Raw genomic sequence first — 17,483 nt, forward strand, 5'->3', positions numbered from 1 at the left:
GTCCATGGTTCTGAGGTGAGCCACTTCAGTGGTCTCCAATGGCCCCCAGAGCAGGTTCACCAGCAAGTGCCTCAGCGATCACAGTCATGCAGGCTATGGGGGTGTCAGCTGTATGTGCAGCTCCCAAGGTATACACTAATGGGTGTAGGCGGCAATGGAGGGTGATCCCAGCTGTGTCCATACAGCCAGGGGGTGTCATGCATATGCTAGCCCCGGGGGAGGCCTTCCCTGTCACCGAAAGCTTGTAAGTACCTTTGGTGCAATATGTTAGTCCCCAGAGGCTGGGGGCCTTATTTTGCCTCTAGCTTTAGTGTTGCTGCCATGTTCGGGCCAAGCTGTAGCATCTTGATCATCCCGCAGGGCCACGTGTTGCACAGCAGCATTAGTGACCCCTCTGATAATGGTTGGGTGTCTAGGTGCGCTGTGGTGCCTCTTCCAGCTGCTGCAGAAATGGGTCATCTGAGTCAGGGCGGGCATGGCGTGGTTGCTTCACATGTGCTGCGTTGTGGTTGTCGCCATTTCACTGCTACTGGAGCGGCTCTCACCACAGCTGCTGCAGGTCTGGATATTGGTGTGGAAGGCCAAATTCCTTGTATGGCGACGAACTCCGATGACTGGCGAACTCTGAAGCAGATGTGGACACCTCGGGCTCCACCTGTCTGATGGGTAGAGCAGGCGGCAGGGCTCGAACAGTGGTGCGGACAGAGGGACAAGGAAATGCGTCCTATCAGTCAGCTATTTTGGACACCCACCCAAAGTCTTTTTTTAAAAATCCTTCACAACAAATAAATACCATAACATTGCACAAATTGCATCATTACATGAAAAAACGGATTCATTAAAATTCTTTTAAAATTCCTTTAAATCTAAAACTATCTCCCTATTACCAAGTCACATACAAATACCTCATGTACATTAAAAATTCAGCAGCTGGCTAACGATCTACAATTCCATATTTCCTAAGAATTGGCCTTAAAAGTGCTTTATGTGCCGACAATAAACACTGTCTAATAAAATACGTGAAGAATCACAAATTACATTTATACCATAAATACATTTCTCTTGATATCTAAGGGTACAGTCTTTGGAGGGTAACACATAGGCAATAGATTCATTCCACTTTTAAACATTAACACATCTTGTCCTAATGCTGAGTTTGGAAAGGCATCAGTATATAAAAACACCTTGCTCTTTGCTAGGAGCGTCTAAAAAACTGGGTGGATACTTCACTATTTTGGTACCTCAGATCATTTTCTCTGGTACATTGTTTGTTAATAAACGAAACTCAACCTTAGACATTCTTACTTGTAAACGTACTATATTTAAAGATATTCTCCTACACATATCACCAAATATCTGTCTGACTTTTTCTGCCCACCTTAATTTACTATGCACAATCTTATTTTGGCAAAAAGGTGGCAATGTTTTGTGTTGCCCCATTCCCTAACTGAATCCAAAGTCTGACTACATCAGCCCAGGCTAAGTAGCGTCAAGCAGTTAAGTCAGTTTCCATTCTTATAGCCTGTATCACTGCTGAAGTCCATAGAGACAGCAGATTCTTTATACATTTACTTTCTTCATACTCCCAATCAAGTTTAATACTTAGGCACAGCAGTTCGACATCATATTGAAATTGTGGGCGAATCATAGTGAGGTAAGCTGACAAAACTGGTCTAAAAGATGGTTCACCATATTGTTTACCACGTTTTTTGAGCACACAAACTGAAAATATCGCTTTTGCTTTTAAGAGGTCAATGTGCTCTTTCCACTGCAATTTCTCTCTGAACCACTTCCCTAGGTATTTATACTTTATAACTACCTCAATTTGTGTGTTCCTGACTGCATATGAAACAACTATCCTGATTTTGATTTAAGCCCGGGTGTAATTGCAGCTACTGGTGCACAGAGGCCTTTTTCTATTTTTGACATTGCGAGGTGCAGGACCTGTCCTGTGACCTGAAGGGGTGCACAAAGCACATTAGGAAGTGGGGCTTTAAGTGATGTACCACTCGCATCACTTAAAGCAGTAGCGGCAGCAGTCTGTGTTTTGTGAATTTATAGTGTGACCAGGCCTTTGACCCTGAGTCAGTGAGAGTGCAGTCTATTGACTCCTTTTGAGTAAAGTTCTGCTGTTATGTGAAATCCACAACATGGTACTGGCATTCTTTGTGCATGTCAAATATGTATGTGCAGTGTGGCACATGTGTGGTCATACAACTCTGTGTGTGTTGTATGGTTCTGGGGCTGATTTTCCATGGCACAAGATTGATGGTGAAGATAGCTTCCCAGTCAGTGGTAGAGTATTAGCTTTGTTCCTGTGGCTGGAGGGTGTAAAGAAAGACACTGACTTGAGAAGGATGGAGAGAGGCCTACCTTTAGAAAGTCCATGGGAGCCACGTTGGTAAAAGACTGGTGAGTAGTCCTTCCTGCTGGGGGTGAGGAGGGACTGCAGTTTCTGTTGTTTAAGGTCAGGAAGTATCTTGGCATTGCCTGCTCTTTAGACTGTCTCTGATATTCATGCTTTCAGCAAGCCCAATTGAAGCCTACTATGAGAAAAATCACTTTGCATAAAGGCTGCATCCAGAAAGTAGCCTGCAAGTGGCAATTGTAAGAGAGCTATGGCAAACCTTTTCTGAAGACTGAGAGTTTGGATCTACATCCCATGTTTGGAAGGTGTGTATAAAGGTGGAACCTAAACCACCTCTCTTTGCTCTAGCTTCAAGTCATTCATGACCAAGGAAGGGACTGCTCTTTGGAGTACTCCGAGGACTGCTGTGTGACCAGGTTACTAACTGCATGACAACCAGTCTTCGAGATGTGGGAGGACACCACCTGAATTCAACATCTTGCTGGAGACGTTGAGGGTCTGCCTAAGTGCCTAGAAGCCTGTCTGCTGGCTCAGAGAGGGAAATTGATGTGCCTGCAGCAGGAGAAACTGGTCTGGAGGATAAGCCCAGCATGCTCCAGGGAAGTGGGCACCTATCAGTAGTAGATTACTGAGGAAAAGCTATGCTGGTCTTGACCCCAGTTTTCAATTTTAGTTCCGATTATGGTCTGCATAACAAAGTGCTCACTAAGTTCCCAACATGTGTCCTGGCATTCTTTTCATCAACCCCAGAGGACCCAGTTGTCCTGGACCCTTGTTGTGTCCTCAAGCGGAGCAGAATTGAAGTTTTTGGACTGTTTACGATTGCAAACAGGCCCCAAACCTTGTCGCTTGCACTGCCCACCAGCGCAAAGTTTCATCTACCCGACTCTTCATGCTACAGCATCGACTACTTGCATGGAATGCCATCATGATGCTCAGAGATGACGGCCCTTGACAACAACAGGATCTTCAGCTACAACGATGACCGTCCGAGATGCCCGACCTGCTCTTCGTGGTGCACTGATGACCATCTGCGATGCTTCCCTGCTGCTCGCGGCCCTCTCCACTGCGAATGGAATCCTTTGAGCTAAACTTAGAAGGTAACTTTCTAGCGGGACTAAACTGACCCCTGCATCTGACTTGTGCTTCATCACGGTCGGTCAAACCATGGGAGTTTCTCCCAGTCTTGAATGATCAGATAGACACGAGTAGCACTTTCGGCTTATTGTCCTATTTTCACTTAAATTTATAAAATAGCAGATCTCAAGTTGTACTGATTAGATTTTTGTAGTTTTGGCCTTGATTTATTTTTATAATTCTACTCTATTTTTCTAAATTGGTGTGGGTTTTTTCTTGTGTTGTGTTTCACATTTTTACTGTTTGAAGTGCTGTACAAATTGCTTCTAAATTAAGCCTGACTGCTCTGTGCTAAGCTACCAGAGGATTGCTTGCAGGTTAATTTGGGGCATGCATGTGCCTTACACTGGCACAGGTTGCGGTTGCTGGTTGAGCAATGCTTCCCCTCCCCCAACCGGTTACCCAGTTTCTTACATTGACCAAACCATTGTGCTCTAATGTGAAGACCTTGATGGCCTCGGGAGGGTGGAGATGTTTTCGGATTGGCAGTAAATGTTATATTCATTGAAGTATACTGTACAACTTTAAAAGCTGTTGAAAAAGTATGTTCTGTATTATACATTATATTGCAATTTGGAAGCTACGTTGTTATTTTAGGATATTGTTTGTTTTAAAAGTTACCTAAAAGAAAGGAGACTGATCTAAGCAGTCTACCAACCTTTTCCTACTCCTAATATTTGGAGTCCACCAATGGTTGTATAGTTAGCACCATCAACTTAGTCCCAGAATGTGTTTTTATTTCTGTTTCTTGCATGCGTGGGTAGGTGGCTGCAGCAATGAGCACATGGGTGTGCATTACATAAATTCGCTCTAGTTTCCTAAGTAAGTTCTGTCTAACATCTGGAATTACTCTGTAAAATGTTCCTTATTCTCAGTACCGGAAGTTACTTCAGTCAATCTAAAGTATGGAACCACATTTTCCGAATTAAATCTTTTCCTGAAAATGAGTGTGCGTGCCTCCTGCATAGCATCTTCAACTTTTGAAACATTGTGGGGTGAGGATTGTTTACAGAGGACCTCTGCAGAATCAAAACAATTCCTGTTCAATAAATGTTATCGTTCTGTGAGAAATCCGATTGAAATGCAAATTATTCTTAGTGTTTTATTGGAAAGACATCAGATCAAATTGGACTTGGGCTTACTGTCAAAACTACATCATAAAAGGAACTTTTATCACAAGCACTGCAAAAATAGAATCCCATTCTTTCGGCAAAGACCGAAAACATGTTCTACAGTTCTGTTTCTATTCTTAGAGAAAACATTATGAACTAAAATGACCCAAACATTATTTTCAAAAACAGTTCTTACTGGAATGCTGTTTGCCGTCGCCTTCACCTCTCATGTTTTTCTCATCGAAAATGCACCGCTAAGCATCTGTGTCAGTAACTATGGGCTGTAATTTTCCTTGATGACGTATATATGTGTATGGACTTCTCAGTATAATCATGCTTGACACGATTATACTGTTCCAATTAATACTGCCGCGTTTGCGCCATCTTTAACTCTGGCAAGAGAGGATCTGGAACTGACATCTTTGTTAAGGATTGTGTCCTCGGGACTACTATCACACCGGGAGAGCTGAGGAGCAAAGCGACAGGCAGCATCAGAAGCGTCTGAATGGTAAGGTTTTTAGGGTCGAGCCTGCGTTGCATGCGCCAGCGCATGCGTATCGCAGCGAGACGCTTTTGTATTTAGAAAAGGGCTCGGAGCCCTGTCAACTTCACGTCAGTGTTTTTTACTGGTTCGTGGGCTTGCCTAATAAAATCTGCTTGCTTTCATTAGTCGAAGGCACGCATACGTCATGCCTTTTCCGGTGGCTAGCCCTCCTCGAGCGCAGCGACCAAGTACAGAAAACATGCGAGGCTCGCTGTTTTCCATCGGGCTTGTAGACTTCTTTTTCTCTAATTTACGAGCGCGATCTGGCTTGGCAGAAGTCGAGTGCTTTATATAGTTAATTTCACTTTTTCGGGTTATGTACATAAATGCACTTTTGCCCGATAGGTGAAAAGTCGGGTTAGGAGTTTACAACGCGATCAGCTCTAACATGAGCAAACACGAGACTCGTTGCATTGTAAATGCTTGTTTTTAATTATTGTATTTCCTCCATCCTTCCCCCTCACGCCCTGCCCGCTCCTCCCTTTGAGATTTGCAATGTCTGTTGCTCAGTGTAAGGGATGGAAATTACATAAATTACACAGGGCTATCCTAACTCTGTTTATTTTCTGTCCTTGCTGTTACTGTCATGAGACCAACAGCAGCAAATGAAGTGCCAAAGTACTAGAGCGCAAAGCATTAGCAGAAGCTGTTGGCCTTTATTGCCAAGGTTGGACTTGCCTATTGGTCAACCTGGAAAAGCCCAAAGGGCTGGTATGTTAGGTAAGCATATGGTCTGTTTTATTTGGCTTTTTATGGGCCTGTTTTATTGCCTGGTGGACAGTTTTTTATTGCTGATTTTCCTGATATTACCATAACTATTGCCTGAAGCAAGCACACATGCATGCAGTCTCCCATACCATGCAAAACACCTATTCAGCACGCTTTTACATGTTCAAAACTTCCCTGATTTGCAACCCGGGCTACTTTTTCAGTGATCTGATTCAATTATGGTGCAACTTCTATTTTGATGCATGGGCCTATATTCTGTCCAGTCTAACCTGTTGGTCACCCCTTATTTCTGTTTATGGTCAATACCATATTTGATTTTGTGATACTTTGTACTCTAAATGACATCCTGAGTGGTGATTGTTAGATCTGACATAGAAACAGCTATAGTTTCCAGTCTCATGTTTCCCACAACATTCATAAATATAAAATACTCAAAGTCTCTTGTTTCCCACAACATTCATAAATAAAAAAATCCTACATATTTAGATATGGAGTAATGCACATTTTAGACTCCCTCCTTTTCATTTAAATCATTGTACTGTTACATATTTATATTTGACATTATATTTACTGTCTTCACAAATATTAAAATGTGAGAGTACCTTGACGCATTAGTGAAACTTAACCACTAAAAGACTGAAGCCTTATAACCGTGCACACTAATGTTCATTTAAAATGTTTGAATGTATTTATTATTCACTTTTTACATTTACGCTTTAAGTTGCATTAGTTGAAGTAAAACATATTCCTTTTCTTCACGCTTGTATTTATTATGAAAACTTGAAAGTGCATATGTGTAACCATGTATTCAAAATGCATATTAGTTGTTTAGTTAAGGTTAGTATGGCTATGGCCTTAATTTTGAAAAGCATTCTTTGTTTGGTTAGCGTGTTCTTTCTTTGCAGGTGCCCTTCAAGGCTTCAATAGCTAGAGGAAAGGAATATAGCTTGTGTATTAGTTTCAATCTCATTGGCTCCTGGAGGGGAGAGAAAGATAACATTGGTGTTGAAGGTTCTGTTTGTTTTAATTAATGCTTATGTTGTTAGAAGTTAAGGCAGAATCCCTTGGACTTCAAGGGGTACAGACCTCTCTGCTCTCTTTCTTCTTGTAAGTGTGGATCTTCATGCTAAACACTTATTCTTTTTGTGAAGACTTCGACTGAAAACTACTACTGAAGTCTTCACTATGCTGACACCTTCTTGCTTTCCCAAATTACATTAACCAACCTTCCAAACATCATTGGGACTTATTTTTGAACCATCCTCATTCCTTACTTAGAACTCTTACTAGATGATTTAAAGTTATTTTATGTCTAGAAGGGAGAACAGGATTTTCTTCACAGAACACCTATATCTAATTCTCAGTTTCTGTTTTGCTGTGATTATAATTGCTCCGTATCTAAATCTCTTAAGGCTGAACTGAATGTGATATTTCAGCTTGCCAGCTGTAATCCTGTATCCTTGTAATACTTTCATGACATGCTTCTCTAGTCCATTGATTATTGATTGGGAATAAATCAACTTAACTTAATTTTCTGATTTCTGGTCCTTATTGTGGGATCAAATGGGCCTCACAGAAAATATTATTGTTAACTCCCTTCAGTCTCTCAAGCAACTTAAAATGTTCCAATGGACGAGAGTGTAAATCACGTTCCTGCACGCTTTCAGGTATATAGAAGGGATTTAGGTCAGTCCAGTTCATCCATTGGTCTGCCATCTGTCATTCACATTTTCCTTCCTCCTACCAATTCATACAGCTTGGGGAAATGTGTACTCCCAAGTTGTCCATTAGCTTTCTTGCTCTGTCAGTGATGACATTTCGCTTGAACACATGTACACAGTCACCAGAAAAGGTGCACATTTCAGAGCTTGGGCGGTGTGCCTGAATTGCGGGGTCATCCTTTAATTTTATACTTATATATTTTTGACATTTTTTTATATTGCATATGTCTGCATAATAAATAAGTAAACAAAATACTGTTGAGGCTTGACTTCTTGGTGTTGATAATGGTTGTTATTGTGATAGTAGGAGTACGAAATACCCTGTTGACCAAAGCATCTATATTGGTGGTGTTTCATGTGTTTTGTTTAAAAAAAAGTGCAGTGGTCCAAAATTATTCCTATGAGCTCAGTGCCAGTCCTGATAAATGATGGGGTGGCCAAATCCCACCTCGTGCCTCTTTCTTCCACCAGACTACGCTTCCTGCCTCTTTTGCTCACTCCTGCAGAGGTTTTGATTTCTGCTCGCTCTCTTGACATTGTTTTACTGCTTTTCTCTTCCCCCTGCTTTATTCATTTTCTGTCATTCTCTCTCCTGCTCTGTATCAAAGTCAAATGATCAAAAAAGATCTGGATCTGTTTTGCCCACTACTTGCAGTCACAGGCACAAATTGAGTACTTTGGCTGATATTTATACTTTTTGACGCAAAACTGCGCAAACGCAGTTTTGTGTCAAAAAGTTTACCCCCGTGTTGCGCCGTTCCTGGGTGCAAGCTGGGCGCCATATTTATGGAATGGTGTAAGCCGACGGTAAGGATTGGCTAGTGTCAAAAGAAAAGACGCTAGCTGTGGGGGCGTGGTGGTAGGGGGAAATAGTGTTAGGGTGTCAGAAATGATGCTAGGCTGGTTAACACCAATATATATGGCGTTAATCAGCCTAGCATCATTACTTGACGTAATAGTTCCCAAAATGACTCCTGTCTTAGTAAAGACAGAAGTGATGCCCACCACACCAATGGCCATGCCCAGGCATTGCCATTGGACCCAGTGCCACGCGGGGGCCCATATAGGGGGTCCACAATGGCACAGCCAATAACCTAATATAATACTTACCTATACTTACCTTTACTAACCCGGGATGGGGTCCCCCATCCTCTGGCTTCCCTCTGGTGTGGTTTATTGTGTTCTGGGGTTTGGGGTAGGCACCTGTGGGCCGATTCCAAGGTGTTTGGCCATGAAATGGGTCCACACGTACCTTAACGCCTTGTCTGACCCAGGTGTTAAATAATGGCACTATGCAGGCTTAGCACCATTATTTAGGCCCGCCTCCCACCTGTGCAACATTTTTGCACAGGGCTATAAATATGGCGCTACAGGCTTAAAGTCATTTTTTGGGACGGGAATGCCTACTTTCCATCTTATTGACGCAAGGTGGGTTCACGCATCCAAAAAGTGACGATAACTCCAATATTTTGATGATAGATGGATCTAGCATCAAAATATAAATATGAAGTTAAGTTAGCGCAGTTTTTGCATAAAAAAATATGATGCACAAATGGCGCAAACAGAGTATAAATATGCCCCCTTGTGTTTCAGAGATGTTTGGACTCACATGGTGACCCTGAAAAGTTATTAAAGCATATTGCTATCAATGTAGTTTTACCATTTCTGGTCTGCTAAGCATGCTCTAGGACTTTGAGCTTACAGTGATTAGTTTTGTTCTTGAGAATTTACATCTAAGCTCCTTACACCACCAGGAAATCTTCACTCGCATTAGCTTAACGTAAATAATCAATGCCAACTTCTGCATGTAATATTTGCGATAGTTTACTCACTCCAAAACTTAAGCTTCTCTTCTAATGGGAGAACGTTCAATTCAGTTCAAATAACTTTATTTTGGCCACCAGGCCCATAAAAGTACAAAAGCAGATAACAATACATAATAAATAAGTAAAGCAGTAGAATTAGGCACAAAAAGCTCTTAATTCATTTAAACTGAGGGCCAGGTAGGTTCAATAAAACAATAACATGTCAACTAGCACATACAAAATGCAATTTAAAACACAGAGAGGAGCCAGAAATAGTGCTAATGTACAAGATATAAAAAACAAGGGTGTAACACAAAATCCAGCATAATACTAAAAAGAAAGTGTTTAGAGATCCATTTCCAATTGTGTTTACATCTGTGAATGCTAAACAAACTGCACTTGTCACTATGCTATGTGATATTATTCTCTTTGTTGGTGATCCGTCTTTTCCCTCACATGGCAACTCAAGCAAAAACATATATAGGTAAATTTTTTAGTTGGTACGCTTTATCGGGATTAGACAACTCTACATCCACAGTGGCTAGTATGGTGGAAGCACCTATATCAAGTTTAATGGGAATGGAAAAAACAAATAAATATTGCCCTACTATATTCCTATACTTTTTAATGTGAAAGCGTAGGCTGACCAAAGAACTGCCTTTCTCCATAGATGCAAGTCTTGCTTTATAATTTACAGCCACTGGCATGCTGTGGTCATCAGAAGGAGGCCAGAGTGGAACAATCCTCAAGCAATTGCATGCAAACCAAAGTACCAAAATGGGCCTCTCCTCATCCCATTAAGAATGGGACACAGTGGAAACACTTCCAGATAGTTTTACAAAAGAACAATGTCATAAGGCAATCGTTCTGCAGCTGTGTGACTCTCCCCAATCCATGACACATATGTCCCAGTGAAACCTTCCCTGAACTCATCCACAAAAGCTGTAGTGAAACCATACCTGGTTCTCATACAAAGGCCACACTGAAAGTATTCACTCTAGGGTTATTCTTCACAGACCACACAGCCACAGTGGAATTATGCATGACTAACTTACTTAAACACTCAGTGGAACCCTTCCCAGGCTATTCAAAATAGAATGCAGTGGAGACACAAAAGACCAATCCACATTGGACACCCCTAAAGGCCTTACATGGAGGTTACAGTTCAAGATTAAAGACTAGCCAGAAAATGTCACCTATGGTAAAAAAAATAAACCCTAATCTTTTCATCAAAGGCTGAAATACCACATTAAATCATTGCAATGCATTTAACACAGGCGACAGTGGATCCCTGGTTAGTACCTTCTGCTCATGCTACAATGGATCCACCCAGTCCCTAAGTACAAATGATATCACCCGTTCTTAACACAGTCCAATTTACAGGTCTTCTTTAGGTACCTTCATATCTAACTCGATATTACCACTCACTAACAATATATTTAACAAACACGTCTGTCGTTTCTAGAAAAAAATTATCTATTTGATTATTTTTAAAATATTATCTCATCACAAATCTATCACAATATTTGCATGAAATTTGTCATACTATTTCATTAGAAAATTCCTCATATTGCATATACTGACGTTTTGAAAGGGTTGAATTCAAAGTAGAGTTTACAAAAAATAATTGTTTTAAAACACAAAGTCACACACAATATATAAAAACAAAACTGCTGATGCAGCATTTTGTGGGATTAACTGATCTAGCCCACCTTTTTCAGGATATATCTGTGATTTTTTTTCAATATAAAACTGTTTACTATCAAGTATCCTACATCTAAAATGTATCTGTATTATGGTGTTTTAACCCTGTCCCCTCCATTTTTGAGGGGTCACCTTCTTTTTGGTGGGCCCACCTGGTCACATAAAGATAGCCACCTTCGTACGCTACCAGTTCTACTACACACAGGACACATATTTACAGTGAGAAAAGGCCTTGAGTCATTCCAGTTTTCAAGAGCAGAACTTTTCCATTCCACACAGGCCACAGAGGAAAAATCTCTAGAATGTCCACACAGGCGACAGTGCCACAGTGGAATCATCTGACATCCCAAACCTTTCAACACAAGCAAACAAGGGATAAATATATAGTAAATATCATGTCAATTGAAATGTGCATTTGTCTAATATGTATTGCAATTTTGGGTCTGGGCAACCATGCATGTGACTAGTGAGTGAGTGACCAAATGATGGAAGGAAACAGTGACAGACAAAGGCCCAGATTACGGGTCATGTGAAATGATATTACTGTGTTGTTTCTGGTGGTAATACCACCCAATGTGATTCCTAGTCATTTGGCATGCAATATTATTACATGCATTAATACTGGGTGAATTTGGCAGGTATCACAGCAAATGTCTAAGATCTAAGAGGGTCATTACGACCGCCAGGGCTAAAGTGGCGTCCGTACCGCTGACCGCAGCGGTAGCGCCGCAGTAGCACCGCCGGGGCCGGCGGTTTCCCGCCGTTTTAGCCCCGGCGGTGATAATCCGCCAGGGCAGCGCTGCAAGCAGCGCTGCCCTGGGGATTATGACTCCCCTACCGCCAGCCTGTTTCTGGCGGTTTGCACCGCCAGGAAGAGGCTGGCGGAAAGGGGAGTCCTGGGGGCCCCTGCACTGCCCATGCCATTGGCATGGGCAGTGCAGGGGCCCCCTAACAGGGCCCGTGCAGCTTTACACTGTCTGCATCGCACGGCCGCAACACCGCCGCCTCCATTAGGAGCCGGCTCCTATGTTGGGGCCGCATCCCCGCTGGGCCGGCGGGCGTAAACTAGGTTTGCGCCCTCCGGCCCAGCGGGGATGTTGTAATGGGGACCGTGGGAGTGCGGCCAATGTTTTAATGACCCCCATGTCTTTGGGACTTAGAGGGGGACTCAAGGAAAAAATAATATAGGGCAAGATGTAGAATGCGTTTTGCATGGCGCAAACTGCGAAAATCGCAGTTTGCACCATGCAAAACACGCATCGCGATGCACATTCCCATTACCTTCACATTGTATAACTGAAGATATTGATAGCAGAAGTCATCATGAACAAGTCCAAATTGTATACCTACTCAGATTACAGCTGCAAGGCACAATAGCAGTGAACCACATTTATGTCCTGCCTTTATTATATCCTGTGTCACATACTGGAACAGTTCTCCTGCAGTGCACCACCATGTCCATTAGAGATTGCCTTATAACTCTGATTGCTCTGGCAATGTCTTGAGACAGTGAATTATGGTGCTTAATTCAGCTTGCATGACAGACAGCCTATGCTAAATTTGTTCAAATGTGTTGCCAATGTCCAGTGCTGGAACACTATCAACTGCATGATCAGTTGCACGAGGATGTCATCCACGAGCAGCTGCAGGAGGATTCCCAAATAGTTTTTCATCCTCCATGTTACAGTTGATTAAAACCATTGTTTTCATTTACATGAATTAGACAGTTGTGCCAAACAGAAATCAAAATTAAACACACAAGATTCACATTAGCCTGTGTGTATGTATGTAAATAAGATGTGCTGAGATACGATGTGCGTATTTCATAAACATTATATTTAAACACATGTGCAAAAGGTGCCAAAGTAATCTTGGTGTGGTGGCAGCGCAGTGACAGGATGCAAGCATAAATAGCTACAATACAAAAAATGTCTATGACTGGTTATCTAAAGACAAGGAGGAATCCAATTGTTGTGTCTTCTTGGATTCCTAATAGTGAAAATAGGAGAGCATAGTAATAAATGATGGTAACACTTCAATTCTGGCAGAATTTTAAAGAGAGTCATCATTAGAATTAAGACTAAAACATGCAACAACCATATGAATAAAAAGTTAGTACATAACATCAGGACATGAATTCCTTTAGGTAAGGCTAAAACAAGTATGAGATTTGCCATAGGGTGATCTCATTCAATAATTATAAATAGTAAGACTCCAATTTGCTGAAATCTATAAAAAAGAGATTGCATTGGGAAATTAAAGACTACTCTCACCAAGTAGCATGCAAGTGCACATAAGTTCACGGCACTTCTCATCTAACAACATGTTGATATCTAAAACAAACAAAAAAACATTATCTGAGTTAAAGGAAGATAGATTTACTAAAAACGTGAAATCATACTGTTAGAGGGAGGGATGAGGGTGACATCCTGTCAGCATGTAACAAAGGAGTATCCTTGGTATAATTGAGAAGATTCAGCTACAGGAATACAGGCCCTGCATAAAGCAAGCCAGTGGAGAAACAGATATTGATACTAGGGCTGCAAGATAATGAGAGAAGAGAACATTATATACCCATGAGCCCACAGAAGAACTCAAATGGATGGAATGTAAAGAGCTGTAGTGCACAGTGCATCTGGGGAATACAGATGCCACTAGCATACAATACCCATACAATACCCATCTAGTTTTAGTCTACCATCACACCTGATTCAGGAAGAAATTATGATTTTTAAGATAATCATCTTTATATGTTTATATGTGCTTGGTAATGAGAGAAGTATCTACGTTTCAGCAGATGAAGGACAGAAAATAAGCCCTCCCTAGTCTCTCACATCAACAACACTAATAAAATAGTAGATAAGAGAGGGGTGTTGTCTTTCTACATACCAATGAAAACAACTAAGAGATGCTGAAACTATGGTCCAAACTTGAACAGTATGTGAAATTTTATTTACCCAACAACCAAAATGGCCTCCTTTATTACCCTTTAACAGACAAGCCAATTAGGAGTGTGTAGAATGGTTTTCAGTAAAAACAAAATCAGTTCTTGAACAAATCTTCACCATACACCCTAGTGATATACATCCTACCTAAAATTCAGGCAAACATTGAACATTTATCTAGTCACCTCATAATATCAGGCTGTGGTTCTTTTGTGACTGCATATAAGTGTATATATATTTTTATTAAGTCTTTTGTATCATCAACTACTCAATGAATTTGTGGCAGAACCTATTTTATCAACAACAATATTGAGCACTTTCAGATTACCTCCAAAACACAATTTTTTATGAAGATAGATTTTCAGCCTCTGTATATTAATATTATTTAAACACTTTTCTTACCGGTCATATCAGTTCTGATTGAATTACAAAAAATCTGTTCTTTACTTCTGCAGCTACACACTCATATCACCAATGCTTGCGGCTTTCTGAATGCAATATTCAGAGTCAATATTGGAATTTTATAAGATTCTTTTTAATGAACAGGTGAACCTCAAATCTTTTTTCCACAACTTTTGTATGAAATCGACCCGATTGGTGAATGCATACCATCATAAAGATCTATGTCTGAGAGTGAGTCTGCAGCCTTTACTGACGTGCCCTAAAATAACTATAAGTCATAGCGTCCCATGCACTGCTTATGACTTATATATTACATCACTTATGACATGTTCTATGACAACATTGATAACATTACCAATGACTTGTGAACTGGCATCATTGATAACAACACTGCATGGCAGGGGGCATACGTTATATTTACTACAGGGCAACAAGCTACAGGTGCTTGACATAACTCATGAATTGTAAGTTTAAAACAATATGTTTTAACTGACCATTTCACCTAATTATAAGGTCCCTTTGACCTTTGCTTCTTTCGGTGAATTTCTAAGTTTTTTTAAAATGTAAAGTAAGATACGATTACAATTCCTTTGGATAACTTCACTTTCGTCTTTGGTTTTTTTCAATGACTATACATATTCACTAAAAAAAAATACAGTTTACAGTATAGTTATGGTTAGCTTTGGTTATATCACCTCAATGTATGTTTTAAAAACCACTGAAATTCACAGGTTATGGTTAGGCCCACATTCATAACTCGCATAACAGCCATACAATCCATGACTTGCACATCAAATGCAAGGCTCATGACTTCACACTTTATGAATAGATGCAATTATAAACATTTAAGTCCTGAGATTTCCTTTCACATTAGACTTTCCACTTTGAAATAGATGACTATGAATTTAGTATAATTTTATCATCATCAAAATGGGAAACATCCTGAACAACTAGGTTTAAACCACTGCTTGCCTGAACCACTACTGCTAAACAACTAAAAAGTCTCTACAACTAAGTACTGAACAACTACTGTCTAAACAACAATTGTGCCTGAATAACAATTGCCTGAACAACTAATTTTAAGGTAAGGCTTTCTTTTTGGTTTTTATGGTTTATTAGTTGTTTAGAATATATATATATATATATATATATTAGTTGTTCAGGCAATTGTTATTCAGGCACAATTGTTGTTTAGACAGTAGTTGTTCAGTACTTAGTTGTAGAGACGTTTTAGTTGTTTAGCAGTGGTGGTTTAGGCTATAGTTGTTTAGGACCTAGTTGTTCTGTCACATATTCCATCAAAATAGTTTATTATGGGTAGATCCTAATAAAAACAAACATCAGTTCATACAAACGTAACATCTACAGTGTAAAACAGTAAATTATTTCATTATTATTAGTACACATTTGCATTTTATGAACTGAATTCAGTGTAATAAAACTTGCAAGTCTCATATACATATTTATCTGTACCTAAACAATAGGGCAAGAAGCATTTAAAGTGCAAAAAGTGCAGAAGAACATCTTAAAATCATACAATGTATGAGCATAACTGCCATCTACAGATTACAAATTTTTATAGTGCAAAAACAGTAATTTCCGAGGTATCTGACTTCAGAATCCTCAGCACATCCTGGAAGTGCCTCACAACCAAAGGTGTGCATAAAAGTATAAGCCATTTTTCCCCTGGGACTCTATATGCTAGGCAAAAAATAATGCTGTCTTGTTTCCAGCACAGTAGGGCATAATGAACAAATATAATTCTACACAGGATTGCTTGTCCATGTTGCAGTGAAAGAATTTAGCAGTAGGATACCTATTCTATATATAAATTCTTGGCTTCGTGTGGTAGAGTTCTGTTTTTGTATAGTACAAATTCTGGAGTACTTTTATGTGACAAAAACTTAGCAATTAGTCCTCCATCTCTCTGTATGAGCACATTTTCATTGTAATTTATTGCCAGTAGCATTTCTTGAATCTTCACCTAGACTCTTTCTTAAAATACCAGGGTTATCCCAGAGTTCCTCCAAATTTAGCCTTGATAAACAAGATTTATTAAAGCTAAGCCAGACAGTAATACAACATTTGTCCAGACTAACTAGGTCTTTCAATGTGGCTCTATACGGTTCCAATTCTTTTACAGTCAGACTCTGGTCAAATACATCATAGACTTGAGAATGGTGATGTGATCCACCCCTTTCAGTGCCAGTTTGAGGCACAAAGCAATCCATGCAGTACTTTTTGGTAACTTAAATAACCTTTCAAAATCATTTTTGCTTAGTCTCAGTGATGACTTGTCCTCATAGCCCCATATGTTGCTCCCCATAATGTGCTGTGCCAAGGCCTTAGCGCTAGATATGTCTAAAGCTGGAGTATGAACCTATTTGATGTTGCATAGTACTTTTTGACTACTAAAGTTGGTCTGTGTTGTAATACCAGCTTGCTGATATTTATTTGAGGGGCACATGTAAAGTTATCCACCAGTCTGACTCGTAGGTAGTAAAAACTCTTCACTCTCTCTATTGAGGCTCCTTCTACTACCAACCTGCCCCTGAAGGACCAATGTATTTTGTCTTTACTGGGTTAGTCTGAAGCCCTCTATGGTAGTAAAAACTAGACACTTGGTTTAGCAATGTTTGTAGGCCCATTGGTGTCCTTGATATCAACAAGGTATTGTCCGCAGACATCGATGTAGGAGTAATGACGTTTGCTAACTTTGTGGCATCATCTTGATAATTATCCAGCCAATCTGTCACCCCAATTATATACAGGCAGAATAGGATGGTAGACAAAACACACCCCTGTCTTACACCCGGGCTATAGAGATCTTTAGTAAGTTCACCCTAAATACCCCACCTCACTTAGACATAAGTTCCTATGTGAAGTCTCATTAAAATTGAAATAAGCAGTTGTTAAATATCACATCATTTCAAGACTCCCCATAGTAAATTCTTTGGAACTAGGTCAAAAGCAACCTTCACGTCAATAAAAGCAAAATAGAGGTGTTCTTGTTTTA

The sequence above is a fragment of the Pleurodeles waltl genome, chromosome 8, assembly GCF_031143425.1.
Source record: "Pleurodeles waltl isolate 20211129_DDA chromosome 8, aPleWal1.hap1.20221129, whole genome shotgun sequence".
In the NCBI taxonomy this organism is placed as follows: domain Eukaryota; kingdom Metazoa; phylum Chordata; class Amphibia; order Caudata; family Salamandridae; genus Pleurodeles; species Pleurodeles waltl.